Source organism: Narcine bancroftii, chromosome 5 (assembly GCF_036971445.1).
Source record: "Narcine bancroftii isolate sNarBan1 chromosome 5, sNarBan1.hap1, whole genome shotgun sequence".
NCBI classification, from domain to species: Eukaryota; Metazoa; Chordata; class Chondrichthyes; order Torpediniformes; family Narcinidae; genus Narcine; species Narcine bancroftii.
This window is the reverse complement of record NC_091473.1, coordinates 248,351,749-248,369,946: the sequence shown is the minus strand read 5'-3', so window position 1 is coordinate 248,369,946 and position 18,198 is coordinate 248,351,749. Positions and strand designations below refer to the sequence as shown.

The following is an 18,198-nucleotide window of genomic DNA, read 5'->3' as shown; positions in this document are numbered from 1 at the left end:
GAATGAACAATGAACCACAGACACTGCCTCATTTTGCCTTTTTCTCACATTTTTAATTTATTTTGTAAGGTGGTTAATATAAATGTTTGCACTGTGATTCTGCCGGAAAACAATGAATTTTGTGACAATAAATTCTGATTCTCTTCAAGCTATTGTTTATTCAGCAGATTGTATATGTGTAATGTAATATTGGTTGTTTGCAATTTTATGGTGTAAAATAGCAATTAGTATATGACTGACTGCTCTCTGGGCAAGAATACTGTTCAGTTTTTAACTTGCCAAAAGCTGTCCATCTCTGAGGGGAAAGACATCGTAAAGTTCTACTTTTCTGATGCCATATGCTTCTCTTTTATTTAATCAATTGCTCTAACTGTTAACACAAAAATAGATGTAATTTAAACTATCTTAGAAGACATTGAGAAGATTACTGTATGTTAAGTGTACATTGTAAGGATTAATTGCTGTGTTACACAACAAAATAATAGTATGTTCAATAAGGTAATTCGGCAATTTTAAATTCCGATATAGCACAGTAACAGGCAATTTCGGAACATGACTCCATGCCACCCAGTTTACACCCCATTAACCTACAGCCCCGGTTCGTTTTTTGAACGGTGGGTAGAAACCGGAGGCCCTGGGGAAAACTCACGCAGACACAGTGAGAAGGTTAAAAACTCCTCACAGACAATGTGGGATTTGAACCCAGTCCCGAACGCTGGCGCTAACAGCTATGCCAATAGTGCTGTGTTGCAGTTAGTGTAGAATCACAGTTTGAGGTGTAACAGTATTAATATTTGGGGAGAATTTATACGATTTAGAGTCGGTCACATACATTCACACATTTTAAAAGAGATCTTATTTGAAAGGCTGAAGAATTCACATTGCAGGATCTCTGGAGAATGGAAGCACCTTTCACAAGTAGGTGTTAATTGAACTGACATAAAATGCTTGGCCATTGTCTTGCTGGAGTCATGCTGTCTATCAGTACCCTTTCCGCAAAGTGCTCATAGAAAGGTCACTCCTGGATTTTGTTTATCTAACAGCAGATGGGAGCAGAAGAAAGAACTCCTGTTGTTTTGCTCAGGAAGGTGGGGGTTTTGCAAGATATGAGTCACATGCTCTCTTTGGAGTTTCAGTTGGAAAAGAGAGAGAGTTGAGTTAACAGTTCAGTCAGTCAGTCAGTGTGTGGGACACTGACAAGTAACTGAAAAGTACAATCCAGGGAAAACTGTTTGAAACTGATGAAAGCAAGTTCCAGAGGAGTAGATGGTGGAAGTGCTATCTGTCTGATGTTTCTCTTGAAATAGAAGAAGTAATGCAACTCTGTGGTAGCTTGAAGAAAGAGGTTACCATCTAGAAGACCCTGATGGGGCAAGTTTCATCAGCGAGACCCTGAGGTGACTAGTGGTGGTACCTCAGTTGTGGAAATCCTGGAGCAACAAATTTCTTTGTCTGCAAACCCTACAAGAACCTTCCTGAGCGGTAAACATTTACCTTTCAAGCACCAAGCCTGGTGAACTTTATACATGTTAAATGGTGTGCACAGTATGGTGATTGCCTGCAACCAGAGAACTTGAAAGAAGGAGAAGTGAGATTAAATTGTGAACCAAAGAACTTTTCTTAAATTTACACACACATTACATACACCTGCGCTTAGAATTAGAAGGGTGTTAATTTGGGTTAGTTAAGTATAGAGTTAAGTTGAAGTTTGATTCTATTTTCATGTTTAAAGTTGATTAAAAATAACCTTTGTTTTAAAAACCACTTGTCTTGGAGAGGAGTCACGTGATGGAGTAGTGGCTGGTCAGGTGGAACCAGCCCTCTCCAGAGAAAAGAAAAAAAGTGAGGAAAAAACAGAGCTCAATAAACATAAAATGCAAGAAGAGAAAGATAAAGTCACAGAGAAGAGACAGAAGATGGCACCCAAAAGAGAAAAAAGTAAGAATAACAGAGAAAAGGGAAGAAGGAAAATCACTGGAGAAGAAGACCTTACCTGCACATTGGAGCAGAGAGCCACTGTGGAGAGGAGTGGGAGGCCCAACAACGGGTCGACCTGCAGCAGGAGGCCCAACAACGGGTCGACCTGCAGCGGGAGGCCCAGCAAGGATACAGAAGCAGCTCACCAGAGAAGGGTGAAGATATACAGATACAAAGAAGAGAAGAAGATGACACAGACATAGATACAGACACAGAAGAAGAGGAGGAAGAAGACCAAGAATTTCAAAGGAAAGAAAAAGGTAAAATAGAAGGACAAAGTTTAGATAAAGCCTTTTTCGAAGAACAAATGAGGTCATTAAAAGAATGGCTATCATCAGAATTTAGTTCAATCAAAAGAAACATGAAAAGAGTTGAAGACAGAATGCAAAGCTTAGAGTTGGTCATGACTGAAATAGGGAAAAGAGTAGAAAATGTGGAGGAACGAGAAGCTGCTGTAGAAATGGAGATAAATTATATAAGAGGGAAGTTGGAAGAGAGTGAAAAAAAATTAAAGAGACACAAGATTTATTGTCACAAAAAATTGATGTATTGGTAAACTACTGTAGGTGAAACAACATAAAAATAGTGGGCCTGAAAGAAGGCAAAGAAGGGTCAGATATGAAGGAATTTATAAAAGGATGGATCCCGAAGGTGTTGGGAGCGACAGATTCACATGAAGAAATAAAAATCGAAAGGGCATATAGAGCGCTAATACCGAAACCGCCACCACATCAAAAACCAAGATCCATATTGGTAACATTTCTAAGATATACGACAACAGAAAACATACTGGAGCAGGCAAGAAAGGAGGTTAGAGAAGACAATGAGCCATTGGAATATAAGGGACAAAAAATATTTATTTACTCGGACATAACCTTCGAACTTTTAAAGAAGAGGAAGGAATTCAACACGGCGAAAACAATCTTATGGATGAAAGGGTATAACTATATTAAGATATCCAGCAGTACTCAAAGTATTTATTCCTGGGGAACGGAATAGACTATTCTCGGACCCAAAGAAAGCCCAAGAATTTGCTGAACATTTGCAGGACAGGAGAAGAGAGGAGGAGGAGTGACAAGAAGGATGACTGGCAAGAAAATATACAAAAATATGTAAAAATATAAAGATAATGTATATATAAAGATTTAAAGATGGATAAGAGAAGGGGAAGAAGGGGGAAAAAAAGAGAGCTTTGTTATCAGTATAGGAAAATACTTCTCTGGGGGGGGCTGTGGGGAGAATAATGGTCACTGTGAAATCGGTTGATGCTTGCGAGTAAGTTCGCAAACTGAATGGAAAAGGGAGTTGTGGTTGCCGTCAAGGGACAGGAGGCAATCCAAGGAGGGGAGGTTCATTTGGGGTTAAAGGGTTATTGCTTGTGGGGATTGTTGGGTTATTTCACGTCTTAAGTGCGTTGTCATATATTGAGATTAAAAGGGAAAACTTAAAAAACAGTAATGGAAAAAAGGGGATGAAGGTGGTGAAGAGGTGGAAAAGAAGTGAAAATAAAGATATAAGATGGCCACATTGGACCATATGATTATAAACATTAATGGAATATACAACCAAGTTTAAGTGTATCCCATTGGGAAAAAAAAATCACAAATAATTTAAAAGACAAAGTTACAATGTTTGAAAAAACTTGGGAACCATATATGGAACATAACAGAAAGAGCAGGCTTAGGAGCTCCACCACCTAAAATGATAAGAAGATAAACACGATCAGATTTAATGTGAATAAGTAGATGATACGTCTTTTTTATTTTTATTCCTTTTGTATAAAGATATTGTTTTATTGTATTTTATATGTCCAATATTTACTGTTTTTGGAAGGGGGTAGAAAGGGGGACAGGAGGGATGGGTGAAAAAAAAAGAGAAAACGTCACTGTGAATATTTAAAGAGATGCATTTGTAAATATATTGGTTGATATGGTTCATAGTGCGATAAATAAAGAATTACAAAAAAATACACTTGTCTTGGTGAATGTCTGTTGCTGCTGGCTTTTGAGGTCCTTTGGGCTCGTAACAGAGGAATAGGGATTATTCACTATTTATTCATCACTCAGCGGCACCAGGACAGCTTCTTCCCCGCTGCCTTCAGATTCCTGAATGACCAATGAACCAAAGAAACTGCCTTACTTTTTGTATATTATTACTTTTTAATGATATATTATTGTTGTAAGATGGTTCATAATATGAAATTTTGGTCTATGTTGCTGCAGCAAACACCGAATTTCATGATTTGACCATGACGATAGATTCTGATCGTAAGTTTTCCTTTGCAGATTATAGTGCAAGGGTCACTCATTTTTCTTACAAGAGCATAAGGGTTAATTACCCTTTATGTGGCAGAATAAGGGTCACTCACACAGTCACTGTTTGTCATGTAGGGTTACTTGCAGTTTATTCTAAAGGGGAGGGATTATTCACAGTTCTTCTGAATGAAACCAGTGCAGTGAAACCAACAAAATACCTCTTTATACCATGGCTGGGAAGGGGGCCTCTCCAAGTTAACTGTTTGTGTGGGATGGATCTCAGCTTCACACAATCAGGCCTTTGTTCTGTTAAAATTCCATTTAGTGTCACCTCATGAGCGTGCACGCCTGCGGAGGACCATTTTGTAAGAACAGGAGGTTGTGCGATAGGTGCAAGAGTTTCCAGGTGCATCTCTGCATTACCTGTTGCTCCATCAGCCACAGGCAGTGATGATGAGAGGTGTCGGGCTGATTAGGAAAGAGGGTGCACCACCTTATGTGACTGATTGTCTGATTTCCAACCATTTTGTGGCCTTTAACGTTGGTAATTATGAAATGAAACCAGGAAAGAGGAGTTACAGGATGTCTGTATGTCTGATTTTATTGTAATTAAAAGTGTCTGGGGAGCAAAGACTTGACCATCAGCACATCTAAGCCACTCTCAATACACCTAATGCCCAGTAATTCTCAGAAGCCAAGAACAGGGAGGGACTGCCACAGATTTCATCTCGAACTGTTGAATGAACAGAGCAGTAGCTCTAAAGGCATCAGTGGAACAGAACAAGGTCATTCAATAAGGCCAGAGCTGATCTAATCCTGCTAGTTCCCCATGAAGCTTGTCTCCCCTACAGTCCCAAACCCCTACTTCCATGCCATGAGGCAAAACACGAAAGTCTGAATCAGAAAGATTCCAGTCAGGCCCACCATATCACCTGCTCTTTGCCACTGACCCAGGGCGCTCCATCATTCTAATTCTCCTGGACATTAGACCTTTGATACTGTGGAACACACTATTTTAATAGATCAACTCCAGCAGACAGTCAGTGTCAATGGCACGGCCCTGAACTGGTTTAAATCTTAACAGTGATAGGACTTTCTCTGTCAACGTGAGCAAATTTTCATCCTCCTCTGCTACCCTTTCCTGTGAGGTCCCACGAGGGTTTATTCTGGGCCCCATTCTCTTCTCCTTATACCTGCTCCCCCTTGACCATATCATCCAGAAAAACAACATCTCCTTCCACTGCTATTCTGATGAAACTCAGCTCTATCTCCCCCTGAAGCCCAATGAAGTTCTATCTCCCCCTGAAATCCACCAAAGATATCCAGCCTCAACGACTGTCTGGAGAACATAAAGCTCTGGAGGACTCAAAACATCCTGCAACTAAATGAAGGCAAATCTGAGATCATCCTATTTGCCCCCCCAACTCAACCAAAATTATCACCAATACCCTTGATAACTTATCCACCCCTTATTAAACCACATGTCGAATCCTTTGGTGCGATATTCGATTTCCACATTCAAATTTGACAGACAAATCAATGGAGTAGTAAAAACTAGCTCTGCACTGTTGCCAAAATCAAATCATTCATGTCACTGAAAGACCTAGAGAAAGTTATCTGCACCCTCATTTTCTCTGTTTAGACTAACTCTATATAAGGGAATTAGTCAGTCATCATTATACCATCTACAACTGGGAATGCTGCAGCAACGTCCATGTAACCCTTATTCTGGCCTCCATTCACTAGCTGCCAGTGCGGCTCAGAATGGATTTTAAAGTTCTCCAGTTTGTTTACAAACCCCTTAATGGACTCGCCCCCTCCTACATCATCGATCTCCTAATGTCCTTCTCCACTTCAAGACCCCTCAGATTGGCCAATTTAGAGTGCTTGGTTATTCTGTGCTCAAATTGCAAACTCAGGGGAGATCACGCCTTTGCTATTTCAGCCCCCAAAATGTGGAACAAGATTCCTCCCTGGATCAAATCAGCCCCTTCCTTTAACTCTTTTAAATCCAGTTTGAAGTTGTATTTTTATTCACGAGCGTTTTGAGATGATTGTTGATTGTTACCATGTTGTATGTACAATTCTGAACCTTGGGTACCCGTTATGTACTGCAATTTAAATAGCTGCTTAAATTGAGATGTAATTTATAATCTGTACAGCACTCTGGTCAACGCGAGTTGTTTTAAATGTGCTACATAAATAAACTAAACTAAACCATGATTGAAGTGAAAACACAATGCTGGAGAAATTCAGCAGGTCAAAATCACTCCCGTACCTTGTTGAAGAGTTCAAGCCCGAACTTTGGTTATGTATCTTCACTACATAAAGTACACTGTTTGACCTGCTGAGTTTCTCCAGCATTGAGTTTTTACTAGCATGGCCTGAACAGTCTTTGATAATTTAGTGTCCCCATAGCTGAATGTGAGAATTCTGAATATTCATGACCCTCAGAGAAGAAATTCATCTTTATTTGTTGGTTAAAGTGTAACCCCCTATTCTAAAACTCTGCCTGTGTGCTCCAGATTTTCCCCTAGTTCTCCTGTATTAGAAACTCATGATGGACAACTTCCATCCACCAATCAGCATGTGATCCAGTGACGAAGTGATGGGCTCACTGATGACACAGTATCTATGACAGGGGTGATCCAGTATAGTGTTGCAGCTATGGAGTGTGGGAACCATTCAGTAATATCCCTTCCTTTCCCATGTGACCACACACTGTGGTTTCCCCAATCATTTATTCATTTTTATAACAGCCGTGTATTTTCTGTTTCTTTCATCTACCATTTAGAGTGGGTTTTGAGGCCAACGACCGTAAGTACAACATCTTGCTTACACTATTCTTCACAGAGACGTAGTCTAGGTTTTCATTCTTAATATTCAGGCTGTGGTTATGACAAGTTTACCTGTGGGAAATATTACACCAGGCTCAGATTAATCCCTCAATTTCTAAAGGGCATAAGGCTAGTTTTATTACTTTACCTCAGAGATGCTGAAGGTTAATCCAGCATTCCCGCTGAGATTGCAAATGTAGCTCTGATCAGGGATCCTTCAGTTATGGAAGTCTCAGTTCAACAGAGATAACCCACTCAGATCATGTCATGGGCTGGACCTTCCTGGGAAATGTTTTTTCTTTGTGATTGGCAAAAAAATGCGGTGTGGCCCTGTGGACAATGTTCCCCATTACAGGAAGGACATGAAAGCTATGGAGAGGGTGCAGAGGAGATTCACCAGGATGTTGACTTGATTGAGAATGTGTCTGATGAGGCAAGGTTGGCAGAACTAGGGCTTTATTTCCTTTGGAGTAAAGAAGGATGAGAGGAGACTTAATATGATGAGAGGCATAAATAGGGTGACCTCAAGACATCGTACAAGGTGAGGGGAAGAAACTTAGGGGACGTCGGGAGTATGATTTTTTTTTACACAGAGAGCAGTGGGTGCTTGGAATGCTGTGTTACAGGGAAAGGTTGTGCAGACAGGGGCTTTTTTCTCTGGAGCGTAGAAGATTGAGAGGGGACTTGATAGAGGTGTTTAAGATTTTAAAAGGGACAGACAGAGTAAATGTGGATAGACTTTTTCAATTAAGAAAACTAGAGAACATGGTTTAAGATTGAAGGGGGAAAATTATAAGGGGAACATGAGGGGAAATTTCTTTACGCAGAGGGTGGTGGGGATATGGAATGAGCTTCCGGCAGACGTGGTCGAGGCGGGATCATTGGTTACATTTAAGGAAAGACCGGATCATTACATGGATAGGATGGGACTAGAGGGGTATGGACCGGGTGCTGGTCAGTGGGACTAGGAGGGTGGGGATTTGCTACGGCATGGACTAGTAGGGCCGAACTGGCCTGTTCTGTGCTGTAAGTAGTTATATGGTTATATGGGTGGTGGTGGAGGCTGGCACAATAGGGACATTTAAAAGATTCTGAGACAGGCACATGGATGCAAGAAAAATAGAGGATTATGGGTGTGAGGTAGGGAAGGTTTAGATTGCTGAGTAGGTTTACATAGGCCGACGTAACATCGTAGGCTGAAGGAACTGTATTGTGCGGCAATGTTTTATGAACTCAAAAGCCCTGATCTAGCTGTCTACTCTGTGCTGGAGTTTTGACACTGACCATCTCTTAGAGTGCAAACTTGCTATAATTCTCTAGAACATATGCTACGCATCTCTCTATTGAACCAGAGCATTGTGGACTGATCCAGTGTTAAACTCAGATTGAGTCGACATTTAAATTTTTTTAACCCTTTCGTCTTGGATTAGGTTCAATATGGGTGTGGTCTGGTTGTTTCAGATAGGTTTTTCAATGAGTATCTGAGCAGATCTCTGCACTGAAGGTGATCTCTGCACAGAAATAGTAAGTGTGATTATTTCAATGGGCATGCACATCTGTTAGAGTCAAGGCAAGTCTTAATTAGATGATTTGAATGAATTAATCTTTTTTAATTATTTTAAAATGTTTTTAAGTATTTTAATTTCTAAAAGAATTTTAATGGTTTGTAAAGAATTCTTCTCTGGTTATTTAGTGTTTACAATGTCAGTGACATTTATAGTCTTCCACAAAATATGACAGCCAGCCAAGACCAGGGTAGGGCTTAACCAGTGGTCATAGAGCCTTTTCCACCTTTTACAAATGCAGGGTTTCCTCTGGACCACCCACTGGATGTCAGAACACAGGGCAAGGATCTGCCACAGTACAAGATCTTTTCAGCAAGATGACACAAGTGCATCCACACAAGACTAGAATGATGTAATAACATAAGAAATAGATGCAGAAGTCAGCCATCTGGCCCATGGAGCCTGCTTCCCTAATCAATATCATAGCTAATCTGGACATGGACTTTGATCTACCCACCTGCCTGTTCCCCATAATTATCCCACAATGCAAAAATCTGTCCAACTGAGATCACCTCTACTGATCCATACATTCAGACTCTTTGGGAAAAGCAGTTCCTCCTCTTCTCTGTCTTACTCCCCAAAATCTTGAGGCTATGACCTTTAGTTCTAGTCTCACTTAGCAGTGGAAACAACTTTTCACAAGGTCACCAGAAAAAGGAACAGGAGTAGGCCATTTGGCCCATCAAGTCTGCCTCACAAATCGACTATGAGCTAAACTGTTCTCACTTCTTGTTCCAAATTCTGGCCTTTTCCCCATATCCCTTGATACCCTGACTAATTAGATACCTATCAATCTTCCCCTTAATCTACCCCAATGATCGGGCCTCCACAGCTGTATGTGGCAATGAATTCCACAAATCCACAACCCTGACAAAAGAAATTTCTCCTCATCTCTGTTTTAATGGGTACCTTCCAACTCTAAGACCATGCCCTCTTGTCCTGGATTCATTCACCAAGGGAAACATCTTATTCACATCTACTCTGTCCAATCCTTTTAGCATTCGAAATGTTTCTATGAGATTCCCCTCTCATTCTTCTACACTCCAATTAATAGAGTCCAAGAGCCACTAAGTGTTCCTCATACCTTTGCATTCCAGGAATCCTCCTGGTAAATCTTCTCTGTACTCTCTCCAACATTATTATATCCTTTCTAAGTAAGATAAGGGGCCCAAAGCTGCACACAGTTCTCCAAATGAGGTCTCACCAGTGCTCCAGAGCCTCATCATCACCTCTTTTCTCTTATACACTATTCCTCTTGAAACAAATGCCAACATAGCGTTCATTTTCTCTACTGCCAATCTAACCAGGTGGTTAACCTTTAGGTTATCCTGCACGAGGACCCCCAAGTCCCTTTGCACTTCTGAATTTTGAATTTTCTCCTCATCAAGAATAATAATCTGCCTGTTTATTTCCTCTTCCAAAATGTGCAACTGTACATTTCTCAACATTGTATCTCATCAGGCCATTCCTTTGCCCTCTCTCCTGAACTGCCCAAGTCTCTCTGCAGCCTTTCGATTTCTTCAACTTCCTACTCCACCACCTGCAAACTTTGCCACATATTCATTCTCGCCATAATCTAAATCAGCAATATACATGGTACATTTCTGCCTCTGTCGTATCTATCACTTTTAGCTTTGCTTTCTAAAGATCCCCACGTTGTTCAGACCAGAGAGTACAGTTCAAAGCAACTCAATCTCTCCTCATAGGCTAATCCAATTTTCTCCAGAATCAGCCTGGTGATCCTCCTCTGCACCTCCTCGAAAGCTACTGTATTCTTTCTTAAGTACCATGTGCCAGCTGCAGCAGAATTCTGGCAGTGAAGGCCATCATTCAATTTTCCTTCTTAATAACCTGTGGCACCTACAATCCAGCCTTTCGTGATTTGTGCTCAAGCACTTCCCAAGTCAATCTGTGCATTAGCATGTCCTTAGCATTTTAGTTATTGATGAATATTGCCACTTCTCCTGTAGCCCGACATTGTGCAAAGGGCAATACTTAATAAATTTAAAAAGGTGAGGAAGAAATTGCCATAGAATATAAGAGTCAATATTGACCTAGTTGGATCAGTTTCTGCAATGGTTTTTATGTAATTACTGCCCTGACTGTAATCATTCCTCACAGCACATTCAAGGTTGAAACAGACTGAAGAAGGAATTAAACACTTTGGTGATCCAATTCCACATTCAGCCATTCCCTGTTTGTACATCCTGAATGTCAGGCTGAATTTTAACATAACATACATTTACAAATTGATACTACCGCTGCTTCGATACCTCATTCATAGAGCATAAATCTATACAGCACAGGAATATGCTCTTTGACCCATAATATATCTGCGCTGAATAAGATGCCAAATTAAAATCTCTGCTGCCTGCACATGATCCCTCTGTTCACAGCATCTCGATGTGTCAACTTTACTGTTTTATAGCCAAGGAGGAGGACAATTCAGAAAGTGGCAGAGTGGCGTGGCTGATGGAGCTACTGATCCGGGGACCTGGGTTCAATCCTGACGTCCGGTGTGGAGTTTGCATATTGTCCCTGTGAACGTGTGGGTTTCATCTGGGTGCTCTGGTTTTCTCCCACGCCTCAAAGACGTGCAGATCGGTAGGTCAATTTGCAATTGTAAATTGTCCCTGAGCTTGTGGGGAGAGTGAAAGGGACTGATGTAGGATTAGTGTAAATGGCTGGTTCAGAATAAGTGAGCCCAAGGGGTTGCTTCCGTGATCTCTCACTTTGCAAGTTCCACACTGGTATCACAGCCACGTGCATGAATATGTTTAAATATATCCTGCGAGAATCTGGAGCAAAGTTATGAGTTGAAGGAAGAGATGAAGGTGTTTCTTTAGTGAAATCTTATCTCTTTCTCGCCCCACAGTACATTTGAAGCTGGCAGCTGGGATACATCTGAAGGATATTTACTGGGAGTCATGCACAATGCTTAATTAGGTGAACAGAAAATTTTGGCTTCGATTTTATTTTTCCCTTCTCTAGTTCTGGTAAGTGTATGTGTGCACACAGTGCACTTTCTTTAATATAAATGGCTCTTTAATCTTCTGGATTTAAAACAAAATGATTTAATTGGGAAATGTAAGAGACTCAAAGGAGCTGAAGTATGTTAAGGGAGATAAGGCACACTTCCATTGGTGCTGAAGACCTCCAGACCAGTGTGATAACTCCAACTATGGATGAAGATCAGAGGCTCACTGAACACATTATACAGTAAAATCTCTGGTATTCTGCACCTATAGGGATTGGTAGATGCTGGATAAGCATATTTTCTGGTTGCTTGAGATTACATGATGCTGGGGAGGTGCCATTTTTAAGCTTCTATATTTTTTACCTATTTCTACGATTTTTTTTTCTTTTTGCCTGAGACTGCCGGTTGTTTGAATTCCAGATAATGGGGATTTTACTGTAATCAAGAGTAGGAGATATAGCCTCTCCTGTCTCATCCATCATTCTGTAAGATATGGCAGCAATTTTACCACAACTTCTACAAGCAAATAAACAAAATCGATGCCAAGAACAATTTACAAGAGAATAATACAAAGGTTGGGTAAAATTGGCATGAAGAATATGTCTTGGCATTGGTTTCAGGCAGCTGACATGAAGACTTTTGGTTGTTTTGGTTAAGATCCTACATGCTATGTGGACATTAGCAGAGAGAGATGGACACCAGGTTTATCGTTGAGAACTAGGACATTCTGTTTTGAGTGGAAATGCCACAAATGTGACCGTGAAACCATCAGAATCGGATTTATTGTCAAGAACAAGTCACGAAAGTCGGTGTTTTGTGGAAGCACAGTGCAAACACTCATATTATAACCATCTAACAAAAGTACTATAAATTTTAAAAATTTGCCCAAAAAGTAAGGCAGTGTCTTTAGTTCATTGATTTAGGAATCTGATGGCAGCGGGGAAGAAGCTGTCCTTGTCCCATTGGGGGCTCGTCTTCAGGCTCCTGTAACTTTTTCCTGATGGTAGCAGAGTGAAGAGGGCATGGGTAGTGGGGGTCTTTGAGGATAGAGGGTGCTTTTTTAAGACACCCTTTCTTGTAGATGTCCTCGATGAAGTGAAGTCTGATCCCTGTGATATCGCAGGCCGAGTTAACAACCCTGTGGAGATTATTCTTGTCCTGGGAGTTGGTGCCTCCATACCAGGTAGTGATGCAACCAGCCAGAATGCTCTCCATGGTACAACTGTAGAAGTTTTTGAGAGTTTTTGGTGACATCCTGAATCTCCTCAGACACTTCATAAAGTATAGCTGCTGGGGAGCCTTCTTTGTGATTGCATCAACATGGAGGCTCCAGGACAGACCCTCAGAGATGTTGACAACCAGGAATTTGAAGTTGTTGACCCTCTCCATGACTGAGCCTTCAACTAGGACTGGATCATGAGCCCCTGACTTCTTTCTGAAGTCCACAATCATCCCCTTGGTTTTGATAACAAGGTTGTTGTCGTTACACCATTCAACGAGCTGATCTATCTACCTCCGGCCTCCTTACTCTTTGCTGTTTGTGATTCTGCCGACAACTGTGGTGCCATTGGCAAATTTGCAGATAGTATTAGAATTGTACCTGGCCACACAGATATGGGTGTATAAAAAGTAGAGCAGTGGGCTAAGTGCATCCTTGGGGTGCACCTGTGTTGATAATCAGTGAGCAGGAGATGTTGCTTCCAATTTGTACTGACTGTGGTCTTCCGATGAGAAAGTCAAGGATCCAGTTGCAGAGGGGAGTACAGAGGCCTAGAGTTTTTAGCTTCTTGACCCTAATAGTATTGAAGGTCAAGCTGTAGTGGATGAAGAGCAGCCGTATTTATGAATTGCTGTTTTTGAGGTGATGTAGAGCTGAGTGGAGAGCCAGCGATATTACATCTGCTGTGGAGCGATTGTGATGACAGGTAAATTGCAGCAACTCCAGGTCTTTGCTTTAGGTACATGTTAATTCTGGCCATGACTAGCCTCTCAAAGCATTTCATCACAGTAGAAGTTAGTGCTATTGGGCGGTAGTCGTTGACACAACTCGCACTACTCTTGGGCACTAGGATGGTTGATGCCCCTTTGAAGCAGTATTTCCACCCGATACACCTTTATTTTCAAAATAATACAAGTCAAGTTTAGAGTCATCCGATTGTACTTGTACAACCTGTTAAAACAGCATTCTCCAGTCCTCATTGCAAAACATGCAGCCATGCAACCGGGCATAATACACATACAGACAAACAACAAGCAAATAAATATTACTTGAGAGCATAAATATGAGAGTCTCAGATGGTTAGTGTGAGCAATTCCTTTGGTCATTCAGCCTTCTCACTGTCCGTGGAGGGGGGAAAAAAGGTTGTTCCTCAGCCTGGAAGAGCTGGCTCTTTTAAAACTTTTTTTTCACAGATAGATATTAATGCCAAAATGTTTGGGTTCTGATAAAGCTGGGATTAATGATCAGGTTTTGAGGATTCACTTGGTTTTTCATCCTTTTATTTCCATAATTGAAGCTGGCGCAAAGCAAACACTTAAACATTGAAGTGAACATACTAACATGTGAGGGCCATTTCTCAAGTTACGTTTTGGATTTGGGGCTGGAAACCAAATCAAACTATCCAGCTTTGCACACAACGCAAAGTGGAATCGGCAGCAGCTGCTCAGAATTTGTAGAATGAACTGGACCAAATATGCAAGTGGGCGGAACAATGTCAGATGCAACTTAATTCAGTACAAAAAAGTGCAGTCCTCCGCATCAGGAGGAATCAAATCAGCAATGCACGCACACCATGAATGGCTTTGTCGAATTGTTAAGAACAAATTGCAAGAGATCTGGTGTTCAAGATATCCAACTGGAACAGAGCATTGAAGCCCAGAGAAGCCAAGGTTCAAAGGAACATACAGCAGTTCAGGGGAGAAAGAGATGGAACTGCATGTGGCACTGTGAACATTGTATCCAGTTATAGGTCATGAAATCGTCTTCCTTTTATATAATACTTGGGATTACAACGAAAGAAGCCCGACATTCATACAACACCATTCCTGGCCAAAGGATAACCAAAAACATTTTATGGACAAAGAAATAACTTTATCATGTGATCATTTTTTGCTGTATGAGAATTATAGCTGTCTATTCACACAATTTCACAATTAGCTGTGTATCAATGGATCAACCTGGTGTAGTAATGTTGGTTGGAGGTTAAATGTTTTCCTGAGAGTTTCCTTGTTCAGCTTTAAATAGAGTCTGCAAGGACTGCACTCTGGAACAGCGCAACATTCACCTCCAATTTGGGTGACATGATTATCATAGCAGTTAAGGCGGCTCTATTACAATAAGGAGTTTGTATGTTCTCCCCATATCTGCATGGGTTTCCTCCAGGTGCTCTGTGTTCCTTCCACCCTCCAAAATGTACAGTGGTTGTAGGTTTATTGGGTATTTGGATTGCGGGGATTCAAGAACCAGAAGGGCTTGTTACCAGCCAGCATGTTTCTCAGGGCGACAGTAGCAAATGCCAGAGGACATTTGTACGGGCTGAGGGGAGGAATGTTTCGGGGAGACATCAGGATTTTTTTCATGTAGCGAGTAGTGGGTGTAGTGATAGAGTGCTACCACCAGGAGGAATCAGAGACAGTTTGTGTAGCATCTGGGGAATGTTGCATCTTGCGAATGTTGTTTTATCTTTAGTAGATTCAAAATGGATGCCTTTGTACTGACAATAATCACACCAGCAGTGCGAGTATAATGCAGCTTTAATAAACTAATATGGACACTAAGGGGTCTTGTCTCTCTGCAAGACGAACCTGGAAGGCTAGACTGCAGCTCTGGACGGCTTTATGGACAAGGTCACCGGGATGACCCCTGGTGACCTAGTGGTGTAATTACATATCACCACAGCCTTCCCATGAGGTCTGCATGTGTGTGTTCTGTTTTTTTTTGGTGCTGGTTGCTTAGTTAATAAAATCTAGTTGTTTTAAAAAGAACCCAAGTTTCTTTATTGTAATGGAAGAAACATCACAGTGGGTGCCTGGAATGTATTGCCATAGGTGGTGGTGGATGCTGGTTCAATAGGAACATTTAAAAGAATGTTAGGCACATGGATGCAAGAAAAATAGAGGGTTATGGGTGTGAGGTAGGGAAGGTTTGGATTGTTGAGGAGGTTGCCGCAACATCATGGGCCAAAGGGCCTTCACTGTGTGGTAATGTTCCATGTTCTCTGTCATCAGAAACATCAGAATCCCCAGAACTGGAGTGTGAACAAGTCATTTTCAACACCGAGGGACCTCTGAAGGTGAAAAAGAAGCAGTATACCCCAAGATTGTTTGAGCTTTATTAGGTAACCATTCCAGCCCCAGTGTGGCAGTTACTTACTATACTCCAAGTAGTGACAATGAAGTCTGAGGATCATCATCGAGTGAATGGGAGGAGGAGAATGAAATGCGTGCTTTCACTGCCGCCAGTGTTACTTAATAAATACCACTCCTTTAGGAGCCAGACACTAATCTGCTACGTCTTTCGTTTCAACAGCCAGTGCCAGGACATCATGGCCCAGTTCTCCTTGCCAATTGAACAGGACTGTATATTTTATGTTTCAGAACCAAACTGTAACAGATATCATTTGTGCTATGTCTCAGAGGGAGAGAGGGCTGACTGGTAGCTGAGGTTGAGATAAGAGAAAATAATGAGCTTATTGTCATGCACATTGTACAATGAACACGTGTCCTGAAATCCTTCCTTGCTGCAGCCGAACAGGTCTAGTTATTGTATATAACAGGTCTGGCTCCTAAAGGAGTTCAACATTTGTTCAACAGACCTAAAAATGTTTTGCTGTTGACTCTCATTTGTACTCAGCCTCTGATGCCTCTCTTATCAGTGTCAATAATAGTCGGCCAGTGATGATGATGGATTCTAGCCGCCCTGCTGACCTTTCACCATATTCCTCACTGACTGCACCAAAATCAGTGTATTGAATTGTATTTTGCTGCATTGAATCTTCCTGAAAACAATAAATGTTATTGTTAAGTACACTTACTATGCTATCGCCTGAAGAACATGTGCATCAACATTTCTTCAACCTATAATGCACAGCATCCGTATATGTGAGCTGCTTTTATAGCCTGTCTGCATCTTTCCTGACAAAGCATGCCCAGGCCTAAGACAACATTTGCCTAGCACTGCACTGAGGGCATGCCCAGGCATGCTTGGACTGACCAAAACAGCTTGCTTTGTGGTGTATATACTGCTAAACTTGAAATTTGACAGAAAATCACAAAAATAGATTGTATATTAAAATCAGAACATGATAGGAGATTTTAAGGTGATTTTCTTGATCAGAGCCCAAAATCCATAAAGTACAGCCAAATGTGTTCAGGAAGCAAAATCTTTGTTTTTCAGTGGAAAGTGGAAACAATTACGAGCGACCACATATTGAAAGCAATATTCGAGAGACTGTAAAAATAACAACTGCATTCAAATCCGCATTATGTGTTAACATCTATAGGATTTGTGAAATGGATTGACGCCAGTTCATATTGGCGTCTCCCTCAAGTATCTTCCGTTAGCTGGAGCTTGTTGAATCTCTGCCTACCAGATGGTGCCAGTGCTGCTGGGGTTTTTTTTGAGCTTCAAATTAATTTTATGGAAAGTAAGACATTTTTGGAAGCAATTTCTCTTCTCATTTAATCAATCCTTTTGCCTGCAAGAACCAGATTTATATTTAAAGTAGAACCTCCAGCAAATTGCTCTGCAATGAGAAGGCTCTGTCAAGTCCAGGCAACATTCGGAATTGTGGGTAATTTTAAAGGACATAGAAGCAGGAACCCTCTCCAACATGACAGCAGCTGAGAACACTGTGATAGCTTCTACAAGGGAAGACGATGGCACGTTAATAATTGTATGAAAATAAAAGCTGCAGAAGTCAGATAATTTTGTAAGGTTGGATAGATGGCATACGGAAATTCAAAATTGTATACCATTGGAAAAGATTACATAATTTAAGGAATCAACCTGAGAATTTTTATATGATTTGGAAACCATATATGAATTTCATCAGTAAGAGTCCATCCACATCGTCCATAACACCCGCTCCTCCCAATTAATATGTACAGGATAGAATAATATGTTAGGAATATATGAATAGTGAATGATAAATAAATTCAGGTGTTTCTTTTTTCTCTTTCTTTTGGGGAGGGAGGGAGGATAAAAAGGTAAAATTTATACATCATTTTGTTTTGTTTTTATTACATTGTATATGATGAAGAATTATGTATGTATTGATGCAAATGAAAAATTAAATTTTCAAAACAAAACTGCAGATGTTGGATAGATGATTCAAGACAGAAAATGTTGGGAAAACTCAAGAGATCAGGAAGCATCTGCCCAATGAAAAAGAATTAACATTTCAGGTCTCGGATCTTTCATCAAAACTTTCCACAGATCCCACGTCCTGCTGAGTTTTTTTCTGTACTTTCTATTTTTAGTTAAGTAAACAATTAGGAAAGTAATGGAAAAGTAAGAAATAGATTCAAGATTCTTTTATTGCCATGTAATAAAACAGATGTAATATTACATGAAACTGCATTTAGTC

The 18,198-nt window shown here is 40.8% G+C and overlaps 1 protein-coding gene across 1 annotated transcript in view; it reads left to right on the top strand.

The window, feature by feature from the left end:
- Nucleotides 1-18,198, top strand: part of LOC138765547 (neurofascin-like) — a 216,497-nt gene that overhangs the window by 82,898 nt on the left and 115,401 nt on the right. The window contains exons 2-3 of the mRNA XM_069942578.1: nucleotides 11,063-11,238; nucleotides 11,510-11,630. The gene's annotated coding sequence lies outside the window, so the exon portion shown is untranslated. The remainder of the gene's footprint in view (nucleotides 1-11,062; nucleotides 11,239-11,509; nucleotides 11,631-18,198) is intronic.